Here is a 19,439-nt window from a genome sequence, read left to right on the forward strand (position 1 = left end):
AACCCCTAATTGAGGCTAAGGGAAATTAGATCACAAAAACTTATATTAAAGTGACACTAAGAATCTGAATTGAAGTTGCAATAGTGATGAATTTCAAAGATGGAGCTGAAATTCCCACTGGGCAGCCTCTCCTTACTGCATCCTTAAGCACAGAGACTTCACAAAATAGGAGATTGGATTCCCATGGCTCTGTCCATACTGGGAAACCAAACTGGGCCCTGGGCTGGGCTCAAACTCCACCTGTGAATATCCACAGAGTTTACACCTTAGTGCACCTCAGCATGGTTACATTCATGATTCTGCCACAGAGAATCTGTGCATGGTCCAGGAGCAGCACTGAACCCTGGCTGCCCTGGTTGGGCTAAATGGGAGAGGATTCCTCCTCCCTGGGAGAAGAAAACACATCAGTGTGGGAGCAGGCAGTGAGAAAGAGCTTGCTCCTGTCAGTTTTCTTTCTTAAAGCAGTCACATCTATTTAGTAATTTTATAATTATAAGAACGATAGGCCCATTAGGTGACAGTTAGCACCTTTCACTTTGAATTTTGTACCTGAAATTCCTTTCGTTTTTCTCCCTCCTGTCCTTTCTCCTTTGGATTGAGCTCTATCCTCAGTGCATCCTTCCACCCCTCTCGGCCTGTCAAGAAACTTAACTGAGTCTGACTGTGCTTGGATCAAGCACAGCTCCTCAAGGGACCTGTGCAACCCAAATAAAATTAAATGTAAGGATTAAGAGGAGTAGGGGAGGATGTGATTAACACAATCAATTAACCCAAGTTCTCCTGTGTGGAATGAGACCTACCGCATCCATGGTAAATTCTCATTAAGATACTAATTTTATCGTGGATGAACATAGAGATAACCCATCTCAGTCCCTTTTTGTAGCAGATGCTCACGAGACACCAGGGAAAATGTGTCTGAGCCTGGTGCTCTTGTGCTTGGCCAAGTGCTCTGGCAGACAAGGGAGCTGTGACAGGACCAGCAGCTGAGTTCAGGTACTCTCATTCCCAGACCTGGAGAAGTCTGTCTGTGCAGATTGAGCATCCTGTGTGTTTGTGAGGGGGAAAAGGCAACATGGGGAGCAAGAAACATGCCATTTTCTATTTTAAATAGACATCAGCCTCGGCATGGGGTGTTGGTCCAACAAACACTGAGTGTGGAGCACCCAGAGCTGGATGGAACTCTGCCTCCAGGGGTCTGCAGGGACAGTAAATATTGTTTTCTTCAACTTTCACATCTTCTAGACAGGACTAAAAAACCCACTTGGATAAGATATTCACGGACCTTCTCTGCCATGGGGAAACATGGGAGCAGAGGATTTTAGGAATGACAAGAGGCAGCCCCAGACACCTTCCTGGCTGCTCTCTGTCCCTGGCCCCTTGCACTTCCTTGTTCTTCCATCCTTCCTTCCAGTCTGTTCCCTCAAACCCAGGCTGGGCTGTCACCCCTGCTCTCAGCACCAGTTCTGCTCCTCTCTTCCCAGTCCTGGTTGTCCTTTTGTTCTCATCCAGCCACTGCTGCCCTGAGGAGCTGGCAGTCCCATTTCAGCTGCTCCTGTGCTGCCTGTAGTGCCCAGCAGTGTGAGTGTGAGAGTGAGTGTGAGTGTGAATGTTAGTGTGAGTGTGAGTGCACATTGCCCACATGTGCTCCAGCTGTGCCTGCTGTGCAGTGCAGCAGCCTGCACCAGATCAAATGATTCCAAAATAGATAAAATGAGTTCCTCCCCCTCTGATGAAGTGTAGAGAACTGTTGGAACCCAGGACACCCCTCTGGGTGCCCTGGGTGACATGTGCCCCTGGTAGGAAGCCAAAGACACTTGGGAGTTCAATCTCAACCCATGGAGCAAATTGCCAATCTTGTATGAAGAATTACAAGGCACAAAAGTTTAAGTAGCACAATAATAGTTGTCACAGGGTGAAAGGTGGAACTTTGAAGAATTTTACTATGGGGTCTAGGGAACAAGATGGAGGAATTTGGGTGTTGTCCTGTTCTTCTTCCTTCTTCTTCTTAGCCTCCATCTTCTGGGTGATGCTGGCACATTTGGATTGGTCTAGAGTAGAAGTAGACAGTCTAACATAGGTGATAGGTATTGGAAAATAATGATATATAAAGTACACGTAGTTTTTAGAATAAAAAGACAGCAGCAGCCCAGGGGTGGGCAGTGTGCCCTTGACAGACCTGCAGATCAGACCTCTGCGGCTTGGGAAGAAAATGTTTTAAATAATAGACAATAAACACAAGCCAAAGAACTCTGACTCTTTCTTCAGCTGCCGGGCTGGGACCCTCAGGCCATCCTGAACGCAGGAAACCTGAGAAAGAACTTTATTTCTCTCCCCATCTACTCTTTCAAAAAGACACAGAGGTGATGCTCTAGGGCCTTTATAATCATATCACAGTTTGAATCTTAAATAAGTAACATTTACTGTGATTTCAAGTTGCTGAGGAGCCTCCTCACATCCACCTCCCAGCAGACCCCAAATGAGCAAGGAGCTGCTTGCCTGAGCAAGGGTTGCTCCAGAGGTTTTCCTGGGGAACCAGGAGGTGCTGCACAAGCAAGATGTGGGGTTTCAGTCCTGATTAACTTCACAAAGGGCCATTTCTGAGCTGTGACAGTCCCAGCCCAGCCAGCTGCTTTCCATCCCACAGTATCTCAGCTATGCCAAATATGTGATAACGCTTAAAATTAATGCCAGTTCCAGAGTTATTCACAGGGTTAGGCATATTTATTTCTGTAAATTGAGATCTTGCTAAAACCTGACTGCTTTAGGAAACACTTGAGCACACGTGGTAAAAGAGAGAGTCTCTCCAGAAGGACTGAAGGGAGGTTAAAAGCCAGGTAGATATTCTTTCATAGAACATGTAGATGCATCAAAGGGGGACAAGGCTGTTTTTCTGCTCTTTTTGTTCGTAGAAAAGCTGTTTGGCACCTATACTGTATATGTTTGTTTGTTTGGCAATTGTCTGCCATATGGCTTTTCTCTTTTCTTCCAACTGCAGCTCTATGTCTCCTAAGAAACAGAAATCAGATTGACAGGTAAAATAACTGAACTTTTGTCAAAAATAGATGCACCTCCAGTCTTTTAAGAGTATGTGGATATAGCATGCAGATATTACATGCATATATACATTTTGTTTTGGAGAGGATCTGGAGAGAGACAAATTCACTTGCACCCCTCCAAAGCATAATAAAATCCTGTTTCTGTACCCAGGATGCAGGTTTCCTTCTTTCTTTCATTTCCTTTCCTTCTAAAATGTCAGTCTTTTAGGTAAGTGTCCAAAACACCAACCTTCTAATCCACTCCAAAAAAATGAGTTAAAAGCTTTTATAACAATCCCACTTCCTTCCATTTTTGTGTTTGTTTTGATTTGTTCCATTTCCCTCAAAATAAGCCAACTTTGCTGTTCCAGACAGTCCTCCTCATGAAAACAGCTTAAAATATTTTCCTCAATGAAACCTGGACACCTGCCTTATTTCAATAATCTCTCAGTCCTTTCAGTGAAGCAGATGCTGTTGAGTCAGACCTGCAGGAATTGTACTCTTCCTAGTCATTTTTACTATCTAGAGTCTGCCTTAAAAGAACAATACTCTTCTTCTGCATGCCACCTCGTTCTCTAAGAGGGTTGTAGGAGACCACTGAAGGGAAAACAGTGCAGAGCATCTGGAGGCTGCTGAGCCTGCTCTGCCCAGCCTCCTCCCCGGGCTGGAGTCAGCTGTGCATCCTGCTGACTCAGACCCGCCACGTTTTCAGAGGAGTAAAATACGACTGAAAAAGTGCTAAAGTAAGAGTTCATGCATAATTAAAACTTGCCAGCTATGCCTAAATGAGTTCAAAATACCTTTTCCAGAAATGACTATTCCTATAAAATGGGATTTTTTTCTTTCCAGATCAAAGAATAGTTATAACAAATGAGGACATCTGTGGGAGCATTTCTTACTAAAGACAGTGATTAAATTTCTTCAGTTTCTAACCTGATCCCTCTGACTTATAGGAAGCATTTCCTGGGCAGGTGCTGGCAGCAGCCCACCCCTCGTGGGGTTCTCTGCTGTGCAGGAGCCCCAGGTCAGATCCCATTAGCACCCAGGGCTGTGATCACCTGAAAAAGCAGCAGATGAAGTCAGTGCCTGCTTTGTACCTGTCTGTTGAATTATTGATATCAAAGGTCATGCAGCTTCAGAAAACACCAAAATGTGGCATCCTTGCTCCTTCAGAGCTCTCTCAGACAATTCCCCTCATTTTTCTCCATCACAATGGAGGCTCTCCCCCTGTCAGAACCCAGGACACCCCTCTGGGTGCCCTGGATGACACGAGCCCCTGGCAGGAAGCCAAAGACACTTGGGATTTCAATCCTAACCCATGGAGCAAATGACCAACCTTGTATGAAGAATCACAAGTCACAGAAGTTTAAGAAGAGTGATAATGAATCAACAACTGGGTGAAAAGTGGAATTTTGGGGATTTTACTATAGGGGTCTAGGAGGCAAGATGGAGGGACTTGGGTGTTGTCCTTTTCTTCTTCCTTCTTCTTCCTAGCCTCCATCTTCTGGGTGATGTTGGCACATTTGGATTGGTTTAGGATAGAAGTAGACAATCTAACATAGGTGATAGGTATTGGAAAATAATGATAAATAAAGTACATGTAGTTCATCGTATAAAATGTAGACACCAGAGCAGAGGCGGGCAGTGTGCCCTTGACAGACCTGCAGATCAGAACTCTGTGGGTCTGAGAAAAAATATTTTAGATAAGAGACAATAAACAACCTTGTGAACCAGAGCCGAAGAATCCCAACTCTTTCTTTGACCACCGGGCTGGGAAAAAAGGGACTCTCAGGGTCATCCTGAACACAGGAAACCCGAGATCCCCCCCAGCCACTGAGCTCCTGGAGCTGCTGGGGGAAGCACACAGCAGCAGTTTTGCCCCACAGCAGCTGCAATACCTGTGCTGCAGCCACCAAAGCCCAGGCTTCAAGCTGAGATATTTCTGGGGAGGTCTCACAGAGCCTGCTGGCTGTGACCAAGGTGTCTCTGGTGCAGTAATTTCAGCCAGCTGTTTTCTCAGACATGTTTTGTATGATCACTGAAATTTCTACTGAGCTGCAGCAACACAAATAATTTTCTTCTGTTTTATCATATTTACTGTGTGCTGGATGGCATGAACAACGTGCAAATTATTAGAGAGGGAGTTGTAAGGACTTCAGGAATGTAGTTTCCTGTCTCAAAACACTGTCAAGGCCACAGAAGGGACTTCCCATAGGGCAAGCCACCACAGCAAGAACTTGAGATAAGCACAGAAGAAAGGAATTTGCAACAGGAGGGCACTAATTCCAGGCCTGGTGAGGCAAATCTGGTTAACCTCCCAGTTATTGCACCTGGACAAAAATTCTCTATGGCAAACTGTGGGGAAGAAAACAACTGCTTACACTCATGTAATCCCAAGTTATGGGAATGGCACCCACGCCCTGCACATACCCAGAATTTGGACTGTATAAAGGTGATAGCCCAGAAGAACTCTGGGACCCCCACCAACCAAAAACCAGGCTGAGGAAGGACCAGAGGATCCATGGGATGGTGATAACTTTCTGCTTAATCTGTCTCTCTCTCACTCTCTTTGACCCCTTTCCTATTTCTTTCTCTCTCTCTACCTCACATTTACTGTTAAATAAAATTTCTACCATTGACTTCAACCTATGGTCTCATTTGCACCTTGATTTGGACAGAGGCACCTTTTAATAACTGGATCATAGGAGGAATCTCTGTCCTATTGGCATCACTTCAACAGAGTCAGAACAAAATCTCAATGTAAGCATTTGCTCAGGTGTCCAAAAATCTATATTAGGAATACAGCCTCAGAGGAATAAAATAAATTATTCTGTTTTATTTCAAGTGTGACAATTTTGTTTAATAATGGTTCCTACTGCTTATTACTGACCCAAAACAGGGCAGATTAAAATATCAAGAGACAGGCCCATATGGCAAACATTCATGGTTATGCTAAGCATTAAATGGCTGGATGAGCAGAGGGGAAAAAGATCTCTAGATTCTAACACTGAAAAGGACATTGTGCATATTCTCTGGTTTGAGAGGAGGGAGGAACATGATGAGAAGGGTGAATTGGGAATCATAAAATCACAGGATGGCCTGGGTTGGAAGGGACATCAAAGGTCATCTACTTCCAACTTCCCTGCCATGGCCAGGGACATCTTCCACTGGAATGGGAGGCAGGAGCTGAGCTGGGACCTTCTCTTCTACTTTGTGTTTTTTAATGAGGAAAAAGGGGGGTGTGGGAAAGGAGCTGTGCAGAGACAGGGAGGCTGAATTCCGTGTATACCCCAAAACATAGGGCTGGAAAAGCAAGTCTGCAGTTCCAGAAAGCAAACTAATCTATTTGCAGGACACAGAAGTCTATGAGTCAGGCTCTTGGGAGCTGAGTGGGGTTTCAGCCTCAGCTCCTTCAAGGCTGAAACCCCCAATCCTCCATCCAGTGCTTCTGTGCCCACCCTGGGTTGGGTGGGAACACCTCAGCAGAGGAAGCTCCACCTTTCACAGCTGCAGCACATCTGGGCAGCAGGCTCCTCAAAGCATGCTTAGCTTTGTTCACCTACAGCAAAAGCCCTAAAGGATTTTAAATGGTCAAGCTGCATTTTTTCACATGCTTGACTCATGCTCTATGTCTCCATGCCTTATGTCAATGATGAGGTGGCTGGCTAGCAACACAACCCTGCCCAGGGAAACTCTTAAAAGCCACGATCATGTTTGCCTACAGTTTGGTTTGCAGAGGTAAAATAATGTAATAATTAATCCTCCTCCCCGTCACTAAGGAGCTTCAGTTTTCCAGAATTAAATAACTTGGTGGATTGTGGCAGTGCACAATTTACCCTTTCAGCATGTGAGTCACAATCCACTTTAATTACTTAAGTAATTCAGTCCCCAGGCCTCGTTTACAGTGGGCATGCAGTGCCTGGCATCCAGCCCGTGATTTGCATCTGAATCTCCCACATGCGTGCAGTGCTCCCCTACATAAAACTTTATATATTCCTACACTCTTTCCAGGAGTTATATATTATTTACATCATCTATATTGCAAACATACCAGAAGAGCGCTGGAGTTTTCTCTGGAGTTCAGCAGCCTTTTCATGTTCCCCATGCCTGAAAGTATATTAAACATTCCTGCTTCCTCTTGTACCTCCACTTTACTGACTCCACAGCCTGTTTTATGCAGGGCTGTGCTCCCCCTCTGTGTAGGTGAAAGTTTGTTTACTCACATAATGCAGCTGAAAAGGCAGCTGTAATGACAGTGAGAAACAACAGAAGGAACCAAGCAATAGCAATATTTCTTCCTTTGAACATTTGAAAGGGTTTGGCTAGTAGTGAAGGAGAACAAAAACCAAAAAGTTATGTGGGATCACCAGCATGGAAACAAGCTGGGATTGCTCCTGCAGTTGTGGTAACTGGTGGGAGCAGTGGGGAAAGGCAGCCTGGAGAAAGATGAGGAAGGCAGCCCTGCAGAGCTCCCATGTGCATGGCTGCCCTGCCAATTACCTCTCCTCAACTGCCTCGAGTTCTGGGAAATTGTTTATGTGGCTTTTGGAGCCTTTGTTCTCAAATGGATCCTTTGCTGCTTCAGATATTGATCAGCTTACAAGATTCTCTGGGCAAACACAAGAGGAAAAATATTGTTTGGGAGACAAATGGAATATTGCAGAAAGTAACATTTCTAGAGCACACATTAGAACCAGATGTTCCACTCAAAAGTATTTGTGGCCAGGGACTATGCCGAGAAACTAGCTGCTATAAAGAGAAAAACCCAGAATTACAGCACACTGGATACAAGAAAAAGTTACACCAAGAGCAAAAATATTGCAGAAAGATATATTAGGTGTCTTACAGTCTGACGAGTCTAATTACAAGTTACTATCCAAGCCAGAAAAGGGCTGGATCCAGCTCCCACCTCTTCCACAGATGTACTGCTGGATTTTGACCAAACCACGTAGGCTTCACTTCGGTGTTGACTAAGGACTTGAGGGCTTTGCTGCACTGAGGGGTTTTATTTTCCTCTCTCTCTGTGCCTTACTCATAAGAACTGGACGCAGCCCAGGGCTGGCAGGGGAAGTGCTGGCATGGCAAGGTCTGCATGGGCCTTTCTCTGGGGCACCACACAGAGTGTGAGGAGGAGGAAGGTGGCTGTCAGTCCCTCAGGACCTTTCCCATCCCAGCAAACCCTTCCTGGGTCAACAATCCCTTTGTGAATGGGGAGTGGGCTGCTTCTCTGCCACTTGGAAGAGCTGCGAGGGACATCTAGGTCTCCCACTTGAGACAGTGATGGAAGATGTGGAAAAAGTAAAAAAAAATAAGTCAGTCATAGATTTTAAAAGCATAACAGATGAACACAGTTGTCACACCAAAAAGCAAAGCCTCACCTGGCTCCATGCCCTGAGTGTGGACACTCAGGTGAAGCACACGAGAAGCAGTGCAGTGACCTCCCCTCTCTCACAGCTTCTGCTGGCACAGGAACTTCTGGGGTTTCATCCTGGACACAATTTTGAGCAGAAACTGATGGTCCCATCCTCTGCCAAACTGCCCCACCAGCTTTTGAACCCATTTGTTATTTTGGTCTCCATAATATCCCATGGCCATGACTTGCACAACTTCAGCACATGCTGGGTGGTGAAGTGTTCCCTTTTTAAAAACCCTGCTGATTTCATCAGCCCTTATTCTTGTATTGTCAGGAATGATAATTAGTCTCTTTCCTCAACTACCCATTACCACTCATGACGTTATCAGGCTTCATCTCTTCTCCAAGCTGAAAATACCCAGGGTATTTTGCTTTTCCTCATGCAAAACTCACTCCATTCACTGAGCCTGCTTCTTCCTTTTTCTGGGGCGCTTTCAGCTCTCCATTCCAAGCTGTGGTTATGACTTCACTGCATAATATTCAGGATAAAGATACACCATGAATTTATGTGGTAGCATAACTAATTTTTTCTGTTTGTTCTCTATTCTTTCCCTAACAATTCCTAACAATCTTTTTGACCACCGCTGAGCAATGAACTGATTTTCACAGGGACTTGTCAGTAATGACTCCCAAATCTCTTTCCTGAACATCAGAAGCTAATTTAGAAACTGTCATTCTGTGTCATCCTGGAGTGGTTTTTTCCCCCATATGCATCACTTTGCATCTATTGGCATTGAATTTCTTCTATCATTTTATTGCCCAATCACTAAGCATTGTAAGATCCTTCTCTGAAGGTGAAAATCAGAAAATTGATATGGGAATTTGGCCAATTGCATGTTAAATGTATTTGTAATTTCACGGGAAGCACAGTCAATATGTGAAGAATGCAACTCAGAGAAAAACGTACCTCTTGCTGCCAGAAAGCTCTGGGAAGTACATTTCATGGAGGATCTGACTTTTAGAGAAAAAAATTCTTTTCCTCATTTGTGTGTGGCTGAAGGAATTACAGCTTTTCAGTCTGAACTTCAGTCCTGAGATACCTACGATGCAGGGAACATGGAATTTGCCAGCCAGGGAATGTGTCAGGGGGCAACTAACAGCCTATGGAATGCAGAAGTATTGACATCCCAGTCAGGATAGCTATGTCCTGACAAGGCTATGCCAGGTCTGACCAGGCTGTGGGTTGGTGTCCTGACACCCTGGTGCAGGTGCACCTCATGCTTTGTTTGCATCCCACTGGAAGTACACTTTGAAAATTATTTTCATTAATAGCTTTCGCTAATGATTTTCAAGCCACCCTTATAGGCCATCTACACCTCTAAGTAGCTATTTGTGTCACCAAAGGGCACTTCCCCCTTGCAGAAGAACAAAAATGTTTTCTCTGCACAATGAGAGAGTTGAAAAGGACTTGTTTTCACTGTAACAAGTGAGTTTGTAACAAGTGTGCCCGAGGTAAACCAGACCTGACACTTGTACATGGGTGCCTGCATAAATTGTGAGTAGCTCTGGTTGTTAATTTATGCAAATAAATCCTGCACTGGAAAAAGGTGACAGGACTTGGGAGAGATCTGATGCTTCCTCCTGTCCTTCTCTGCAAAATGCTTTGAGCTGCCATAGGTTTCCTTCCTTCCTTCCTTCCTTCCTTCCTTCCTTCCTTCCTTCCTTCCTTCCTTCCTTCCTTCCTTCCTTCCTTCCTTCCTTCCTTCCTTCCTTCCTTCCTTCCTTCCTTCCTTCCTTCCTTCCTTCCTTCCTTCCTTCCTTCCTTCCTTCCTTCCTTCCTTCCTTCCTTCCTTCCTTCCTTCCTTCCTTCCTTCCTTCCTTCCTTCCTTCCTTCCTTCCTTCCTTCCTTCCTTCCTTCCTTCCTTCCTTCCTCCCCTTGAGGAGGAGCTGTTCCAGCTCAGTTTCCCCTCAGTCTGATCCTCTGTACTGTTTTTGGAGGATAGGATTTGTTGGGTAAGTGGATTAACGTCTCTTCTTTGTGCTGTCCAGGGCTGCATCAAATTGCTACTAAAATCACAAGATACAATCTCTGGCACTTAAAACTACATATTTTCAGGGCTGTTGCCCTCTGCATAACACACATTTGAGACCTCTAGGTGTTATCTGGAGTCTGAGAATTTTACCAGGTTTATTTTCAGATTTTAAATAAAGGGACGGACTCCATTTGGGAAGCAAGTTTATTATCACCCTCCGTGGCCTGCCTGTCACTGTGCACAGGAGGATGTTAAATCTGTGCTTTAGAAGATAAGAATGAATAGAAATTCTGCTGATTGTGCTCCCCTTGGCTCCAGGATTGTGCCCAGACATCGGAGCTGTGGGAAAAGGGAGACAGAGCAGATTGACCACGTTGTTTTGACAATGGCTCCAAGGCGCAGCATTTTGAGTAGAAAGCCCTGCCTTCCCTCTGCAGTGCTCCTGCTCCACATCTGCTCCCCAGCCTCCCTCTCGGGCTGCCCTCAGCTCTGCTACAGGAAATACAGAGCAGCAATGTTGATCACAAACACCACTACAGACTCTTTTATTGAGCCAAGAGCAATTGCAGAAATGGGGCTGTGTCTGCCAGGCAAACACATGCTCCAGGTCAGAAATAGGTTAATTAAAAGGAGATAAGCAGGGCAGGAAGTCCTGAAATAGATAATATTAGTTGGCATGAACTTGACTTTGAAACTTACTTAATAGTTTTCCTTTTCAGAGAGTTTGTTTATTTTCTAAATCTTTTGGTCAAGGAGGAGAGGAAATGTGATTAAATGAGATTAAATGACTTTTAATTCACATTTTTTTCTCTTTCCAGCTGTATGCCAGCTATTCCTTGTGTTGAAGTCTGTGCTCTTGCATTCAGTGGGGATGGAACCAGAGCCTGAATAAATAATTGAATGCAGCTCAGTGAAAAGTGCTCCATGTGGAATTTCAGAATTGTGATGACACTGGATTCAGGAATCCCTCACTTAACATGGGTAAAAGACTGCCTGTGCTAAAGCAGAGGTCTGCTCATTTGCTTAATTAAGGTTCCTGGAGTCAAGGCAATGGGGAGGGAGGGAGGGAGGGAGGGAGGGAGGGAGGGAGGGAGGAAGGAAGGAAGGAAGGAAGGAAGGAAGGAAGGAAGGAAGGAAGGAAGGAAGGAAGGAAGGAAGGAAGGAAGGAAGGAAGGAAGGAAGGAAGGAAGGAAGGAAGGAAGGAAGGAAGGAAGGAAGGAAGGAAGGAAGGAAGGAAGGAAGGAAGGAAGGAAGGAAGGAAGGAAGGAAGGAAGGAAGGAAGGAAGGAAGGAAGGAAGGAAGGAAGGAAGGAAGGAAGGAAGGAAGGAAGGAAGGAAGGAAGGAAGGAAGGAAGGAAGGAAGGAAGGAAGGAAGGAAGGAAGGAAGGAAGGAAGGAAGGAAGGAAGGAAGGAAGGAAGGAAGGAAGGAAGGAAGGAAGGAAGGAAGGAAGGAAGGAAGGAAGGAAGGAAGGAAGGAAGGAAGGAAGGAAGGAAGGAAGGAAGGAAGGAAGGAAGGAAAAATACCTTTATCTGGGCAAGGGAAAAACTGGTTGTTAAATACAGGAAACCAATGCTATGAATAAATAATTTCACAGCTGATTCCTTTTCTCCTAACCCTTTATCTTAATGTGTTCCAATAATTGAAACAAAAAAACTGGCTGTTCAGTGCAGGAAAACTGTGTGAGTACAAACTACACACAGCCAGCTATGAACAGTGATTTAAAAGGAGGAAAGCAGGTAACAGAGAGTTTAGAATAAATTCCTGCCAGGAAGGCAAATGATGACAGGATCTAGGCACATGTTCTAGAAAGAGGGTGTGCCTGAGCTGCCTTGGAGGTGATGATCTCACATTGTGGCACGGTGTCCTCGTGGCCCCACAGCAGTGTGACTCCCCTGAAGTCCTTTGTTGGACCCCAACACCTTCCAGCCTGGACCAGCCGCAAGCACCACAGTGTCTTGGAACACAGACAACGATGAATGTGAAAGCTGAAGATAAAAATAGGCACAAGTTCTTCTTTTCCATCCTAAGCTCAACTGAAACATAACACAGTCCCAAGCAGAGAGGAGATAATCTTAGATGTGGCTGCCAGCCTGTTTACTTACTTATTGTCAGATGATAAGTGCTGGCAAGTCCTCATCTCCTGTTTTACCCTTGAAAATGTTGATTTCCAGAGTTTCTCCTGTCAAAGCCATGCTGAGTTGGACACGAGCTAGGGTGGAAGCACAAAGCCAAGTTGTGCACTGCCAGTGGTGGCAAGGCTGCTCCAGCACCATGCCCCCAGGCCACTGTGAGGCTCAGCATGATTTCCTCACACTTCCCTGTCTTGTTCAGAGTAATTGTATTTCCCAGGGATGGGAAAATGTACTCTGGCAGCCAAGGTGTATCTCCAGTGTCATGAACAGGCTGGGCTTGAGCACAGACATCACAGCTTTAGCCTCTAGACAGGGCAGCCACAAGTGAAATTGAAACATTAGAACCCTTAAATGCAAAGTGTGTGTCTGTGGCAACAAATTCCTCTATGCCAGCTGCTGTAGCAATCAGCAAAACAGGTTTTTTGTGCCTTCCCTCAGAGCTGAAAGATAAGAAATACCAGTTCCTGGGAGTGGAATGTAGAAGAGCATCACCCAGCATCACTAAAGATGATCAACTGCTTCATCAACAGCTTCCCTCCAGCACTGGTCAAGGAAGAAGAATCTGCTGCTCAAAATACTCTTTTGTCTCTCTTTTAGGAAGGATTTTCTGCTCATTTCTTTGACTGACTGCCACCTGTCCATGCCTCAAGTGAGCAAAACATCTCTGGGAACTAAAAAGTTTGTTGTGTAACAGAGCTGGGAATATTACACCAAAACACAGTGTTTGGATGCTGCTTAATCAATATTTCATCTCAGAAATACCAACATGTTCTGTCTGACAACAAAGCAAACAATTTTTCTGCAAGAACACTATTTATCTAAATAAAATCTAAGGCAGAAAAAGCTTAAAAGGATTAAATAGTCCCAAAATGAAGAAATCTCTTTTTAGATTAAATAAAGCATTTGAGTTTCAATAAAGGATCCTTTAAAATACCATTTTTGGCTCAGCATCAGATGAACATTTTTCCATCCTTTTGCTTCAATTGCCATTCTGACAAAACTAATATTCACCTCTCTCTTGCACTGCACAAATTCAAAGCAGGAGTACCCCTATCTTCCCAGACAATACTGCATGCTTTCCTAAGAAGGATTTCTTTTGAAGTTGAGATGTCTTGAGCAAAAAACCTACAAATAGATAGTGAGGAAGGTGACTTGGGACAGCTGTGAGTTGTATAAAGGGCAATTTCCCTACTCAATGGGAGCAGCAGAATTGGATTCAACTCATAGCCACTTATCCAGATGTCTGTAATTCTTTCTGTCTCTAAAATTACCTTCCCACAATAAGTAGGAAAGGTCCTGTAGGTCAAGGCTTAGAGATACTCATAGAAAGCAGAAGGAAAATGTTATTGCACTTTAGTAGCTGTGGCTTTGCTACTGAGTTATTTGTGATAAGTCTATCTGAACATCTAGGTATGATGGAAAATGACAGATTTTAAATAAATCCTCTCACTTATTACCAAGAGCAAAAGCAGCTTTATTTTATATATGTAAAGAGCTTCCACTTAGACATCATACTCACACTGTAATTTCAAATAAACAACATTTAAAACAGCAGCTAACAAGACTTAGAGTTAAAAGCCTGATGATTAATCCATCACTTCACCTGTCTTCCCAAATTATACATGTTTAGCCAAATAAAGTAGTAACATTCTGCATTTTACATACAGCAGCACAAGGTAAAATAATCTACTGTGACAAATATTTCCAGAGGGGGAAAAAAAACCATTTACAAACTGTTGAGAAAACTGATGTAATGCACAAGAAGCTTTCAGAGATTTCATCAGCAAAAGGCTGAGCTTTCTAAACACCTCACACCTGTTTTCTGACTGCACTTGTGCTGAATTACATCACTGTGGGTTTGCTGCTGTTGTTCCTGGCAAGGGAGAGGAGGGAGAATCACTGGGATGGTTCCTGCGCATTTCACTCTCACATCACACTGAAAAAAGGCATGGCTGGAGATGGGAGAGGTGAAAACTAAGGAGCAGGAGAGCTGCAGAGCAGGCTTCATCCAGCAGCACGCTGGGGATGGCAGAGGCTGCCCAGCAGCTCCTCATCCTCTCAAAAGCAGCCTGAGATTGTGCGGGGACTGACTCAGAGCAGACCAGGAGCGAGCACGTTAAAAAAGCAATGCCAGCTTGAGAAACACAACCAGAATAGCACAGAGTGCTGTGACACACAGGCAGGGAAACAGGCTCATTACCTCATGCATATGTTTGGAAACTGTTTTCAAGAGAGCTTTTCTGGTGGTAGGTACAGTTTGTTCCTCATACTCATTTAGCTAGGTAACATTTTCTCTCATTAGGGAGAAACACAGACCAGTTGGGGCAAGGCTGAGACACATCCTGGCTCATGTCTAGGCTTCAGCTGGGAGGCTGAAACTGTGTCACCAAGCCTGTGAGCTCTTTGTGGGGGATCAGACGTGATGGGGTCAGGCTGCCCACTGAGGCTGACCTGAAATGACAGGAAAATCAAGATATATTTTTAATACATTTATGCAGCACATCTTCCACTTCTATCAATATAACATCTTTAAAGCTTGGAGGGATGGTGTACAAGCTTGTAACAGGAAGGCAGGAAGGGAAAGATGGTGTTTGTTGAGGATGGGCTGATCCTTGGGCTGTAAGTCATTCCTTGGCCTTGCTTATGCTTTTTGCTTATTGTTTTGAAGTAATGCTTAAGAAGAGCCCACATTTTCACTGATTTTCCTGCAATGGTGCCATCATGAATGTCCTGTTAGCCAGCACTGCCAGCAGCACATTATGGCTGTATTGGACAGGGGTTTTGGAAATGGGTGGTGTGCCATGTTCTGGTTACTTCTCAGCACAGTCCTTCTCCTCAGATGGGGTTATTGCCACCTTGGGGGACCCCTTAACTGAGCACTGCAACCTCAGAGGCAAAAAGTCTGCTAACATTTCAGCCTGTGAAGGTCCAAGGCACCACTAATCCAGTTCTGCAGTTTATTCTGGCATCAGTATTTTGAGTCTGTTACAAGGCTTAGTGATTTCAGAGTCCCAGTTTTAGTGCCAGCAGCACGCAGAGTTTACACTGCAGAATGAGCCCGAGGTGCTGTCATTGTGTTTTAGTGCTCTTGATGGAAATTTTTTTCCATTCATTTATTCAAGCACTTTTCAAGCACCAGATAAGATTTCAGCGTCCTGCAGCAAGTCCCGCCACTCAGAGAGGTGCTGAGTATCTCCTCAGCCTTTCTGAACCTGCCAATTGTCCCTTCTCATGAATTGCTCCCCTCTGTGCTCCACACTGAGGGGTCCCTGGCTGGCTGTCAGGTTTCTGTGGGCTGTCACCTGTGTGTCCCTGCCCCAGCACCACGTTTCTGTGCAAAGTGGCTGTGGCTTTCCAGCCAGACCCTTTCAAAAACTTCAGCCTTTCTCAGGCGTGTTTGTTTTGGCTGTTCCAAAGTTTCCTCTCCCTTTAATAGATGGCAAATGCATTATCCAGCACAAACAGGGAGCCCATATGATGGGGTGGAGGGACAAAACAGATGGCACATGAGTCACTCCCATTCGCGAAGCCGGCGATGAAAACATGCTCCTGCTTTAGCATCCTGCTGCAGGCTCCTTGCAAAAGACAATTGAGGAGTTCAGGGCTTGGCACTGAGCCCCCACAGCCTTCCAGGTGAGGCAGGGATTGCTGCTCGAGTCCTTTCTTTGTGCACCCAGAGCAATCCAGGGGAGGGCCTGGGGGCTGTGGCAAGCCCCTGGTGAAAATCTGCTGAGAAAGAACAAAACTCCCTGGGCGTGGGGGCACTGAACCATCCCCAGGGCCACAGGATCCCTGTGTTCTTCAGGGTATTAAACTTCCTTGTTGTATTTTGTTCCACCTGCCTTGCTCTTTGCTTTAACTCCCTGTGCCTGGCAGCACTAGAAATGCTCCCTGTTTTCTTTTCTCTTTTTTTCCCCCCCCATCCACAATCCTTCTATGGGTAATGGATTTTATATGCTCACTCACGTCACTGAAATGCCATGAATTACACAAGTAGGAGTAGAAGGCATTGGTTATGCTCTTGCCAGGAAAGATCCTCAACCTATTGGAAATAATGATTATTTGCACTGTATAAATTGGATTTCTGCCATGAACAATATTAGAAGGAAAAGGCAGCGAGCAGTATTACTCTGCTGCTGAGTATTCATTGTGTTAAAACAAAAATAGACATAATATCAGCTAGCTACCACCTGGAAACTGCATTATATATTTGGGTGAGAATACAATCCCAGTCTGCAAACACATTTGCACATGATTACTTTTACACATTGCAAGAAATTTCCTTGAAATTCAGTCTGTGTAACATTATTAGTCTTTATTCATATTTGCAGAGGACAGCTTGGAGGAAGAGGCACAAGATAGTTCTTTCTATCAAGAAGGTTTAATTAATTTTCTCTCATAATTCAGGGAAGGAGGATTGTTGAAATCAAAGACATATAATCAATGAACATATTATTAGTTATTTCTAACTTAAGTGTCCAAATGTAAATTTCTTTAGACATCAAAAGCCATTTCACTGCATAGCTAGAAGGGATTCTTTTTTCCTAAAAATAAGGCAGACTTATCCTCAGGACTATCTGAAAAATTAAAATTTGTATTTCAAAGAAAAATTGCTATTATTGTAGAACAGGAAAGTTTGTTTGTTTGTTGTTTCACAAAAACAAACAAACAAATCTTCAAATGTGAAACCTGACAAATTCAGGATACATACACAGAGAGAGACTTTCTCTTTTTTTATCCTGTTTCCCTTTCACACTGACACTGTAAAATCGATAACATCAAAATTGTTCTGGTTTTGCTTTTCATTTTCCTTTTTATTGCCTTCAATAATTTTGAAATTTCCTCATCTTTGAAAAATAAAAATGGAAGAATCCCTGTTTGTGTCACACTTCAAGCACTAGAAAGACTTTTCAAAGTTCCAATAGCAACCAGCAGCAGAAATATTTGAAAATGCAAAAAAAAAAAATTGTTTGTGTGGGCAGAGCTGCCTGTTCAGCTTTCATTTTACTGTCCCCAGTTTCAAAGAAATATTTGACACTGTTAAAACTTCAAAGCAATCAGACATCGGTGTTTCAAAGGTTTACAAGAATTCCTTTTGAAAAACTGTGTAGTGTCAGACAGAACAATGTTCAGACAAAAAACCCTGATGAGGGCAGATGCTGGTAATTTGCATTGGAGTCCCAATACCAAAGAGCATCAGTTGCAACAACCCTTCCCAAATACTCAGAGCAGCAAAAATAAAATAAAATAAAATAAAATAAAATAAAATAAAATAAAATAAAATAAAATAAAATAAAATAAAATAACTTTTTATAATAATATAATAAAATAAAAATAAAATAAAATAAATAATATAAAATAACTTATATAAAATAAAATAAAATAACTTTTAAAATAAAATAACTTTTAAAAAACCCCATAATTTGTCTCTTACAGTGTCTCCTCCTAATTGAGGAGATCTGGTAAGGAGAGAAACATTTTTAAGTGGTCACTGATCCTGCATGAACTCATCTTTAGACATCTAAGGTGGAACTTTACAGGGATCTGATTTTCAGTCATCATGCAAAATCAGACCCTTTAAATTCGTTCCAAGTTCAAACCCTTGAGCACAGCACATTTCTTGGCCCATGCAACACAGTGCATGCAAATTACACCATGGTATAGACACATCTGCACACAATTCCACAGACCAGTACACTGAAAAAAAAATAATCATAAACCGAGAGAAGAAATTGTACAAATGGAATGTCACAGACACACAAAACAAAAAAAAAAAAAAAAAAGGTATAAAACCAAGGCATCCTCTTTCTGGTCCCTGATCATGGATCTGGTGCCAGACCCTGCCTGGGAGGGGTCTGCAGGGTCCCACACAGCCCCTGCACAAGGACTGGACCTGCACAGCTCAGAGAACTCAGGTAGGACTGAATGTATTCTCTCAGCTTCCACACACTTTGTGCACAGCCAGGAGATGGCCTGAGCCTCACAAGCTGTGATGAATAAGCAAAAGAGGGGAAATTTCGAGTGGGAAATGTAAAAGAAAATCCTGCTTTGTGTCACATGTGCACAGGTGAAGGTGCATCCTTCAGTCAGCCTGCAGCTCAAAGCCTGTAGGACAGAGAAGTTACCAAAATCAGAAAATATCCCAGATTTAAGCAGACCTGGCTCATCTCAGAATGGCACTATCATTTTTGAATCTAAGCAAAGATTTTTTTAAAATGGAAATTGGACAAAAGTGTAACTGGGAAGCTTACACAGAAGTAAATACAGAGGTGTACCCTAAACCCACCATGTCTTTCTGCAAGTAGCACCAAATAACACTCCAAGAGACACAAATAACCTTAATATATCCTCTTCAACAGATGTAACTAAGGCATTGACACCATATCAGTGCTTTTAAACTTAATGAGACGTCAATGCCTTTGTTGCATGTATTGATCTGTTCACCAACTACAAAATAAAGGCATGTGACCCCATGGTGAACATCTGCACTGCCTTTTTGGGTGACTTTTCCACCTTGACTTTGGCATGGGGAAAGTTTGATATTCATACAATCAGTAACATTTCCTCCATCTGATCTGTGTATTAAGGAATCACAAGTTGCCACGTTATTATATTTTTTTCCTTCGGGATTACTTTTTGGACAATAAATCTTACTTTCCTTTTAATGTTGATCCACATGAAGAACACTTTCCAAGCAAAAATTGTGTGGATTTTTTTAATGAATTTTAAGCAACGAAGGGTCTGCACATGTAATGCTGAAACTTTAGCACCTCAATCTGAAGGTGAAGAAATGCAGTCCCAAGCTGTGTTCCAGGAGAGTGGAGACTCCCTAATAAAGTCCCAATAAATTTCAGATTATGTTTCCTATTCTGACAGCACCTCTTGC

General features: G+C 43.5%; 2 long non-coding RNA genes across 5 annotated transcripts; one reads left to right on the forward strand and one right to left on the reverse strand.

Moving 5' to 3' along the window:
* Nucleotides 1-8,176: 8,176 nt before the first annotated feature.
* LOC135293301 (uncharacterized) lies at nucleotides 8,177-10,152 on the reverse strand. The gene is made up of 4 exons (XR_010355394.1): nucleotides 9,356-10,152; nucleotides 8,842-8,917; nucleotides 8,414-8,523; nucleotides 8,177-8,303 (listed from the first exon to the last, which is right to left on the reverse strand). It is a non-coding gene; the product is annotated as an uncharacterized LOC135293301 (long non-coding RNA).
* A 126-nt stretch (nucleotides 10,153-10,278) lies between these two features.
* LOC135293300 (uncharacterized) lies at nucleotides 10,279-13,489 on the forward strand. Of its 4 annotated transcripts, none has more exons than XR_010355392.1 (3): nucleotides 10,279-10,401; nucleotides 11,240-11,430; nucleotides 12,992-13,489. It is a non-coding gene; the product is annotated as an uncharacterized LOC135293300 (long non-coding RNA). The 4 variants fall into 4 exon arrangements; XR_010355391.1 differs by having other exon boundaries at nucleotides 13,151-13,489; XR_010355393.1 differs by having other exon boundaries at nucleotides 11,240-11,402.
* Nucleotides 13,490-19,439: the final 5,950 nt, after the last annotated feature.

This window comes from Passer domesticus, chromosome 2 (genome assembly GCF_036417665.1).
Source record: "Passer domesticus isolate bPasDom1 chromosome 2, bPasDom1.hap1, whole genome shotgun sequence".
Taxonomy (NCBI): Eukaryota; Metazoa; Chordata; class Aves; order Passeriformes; family Passeridae; genus Passer; species Passer domesticus.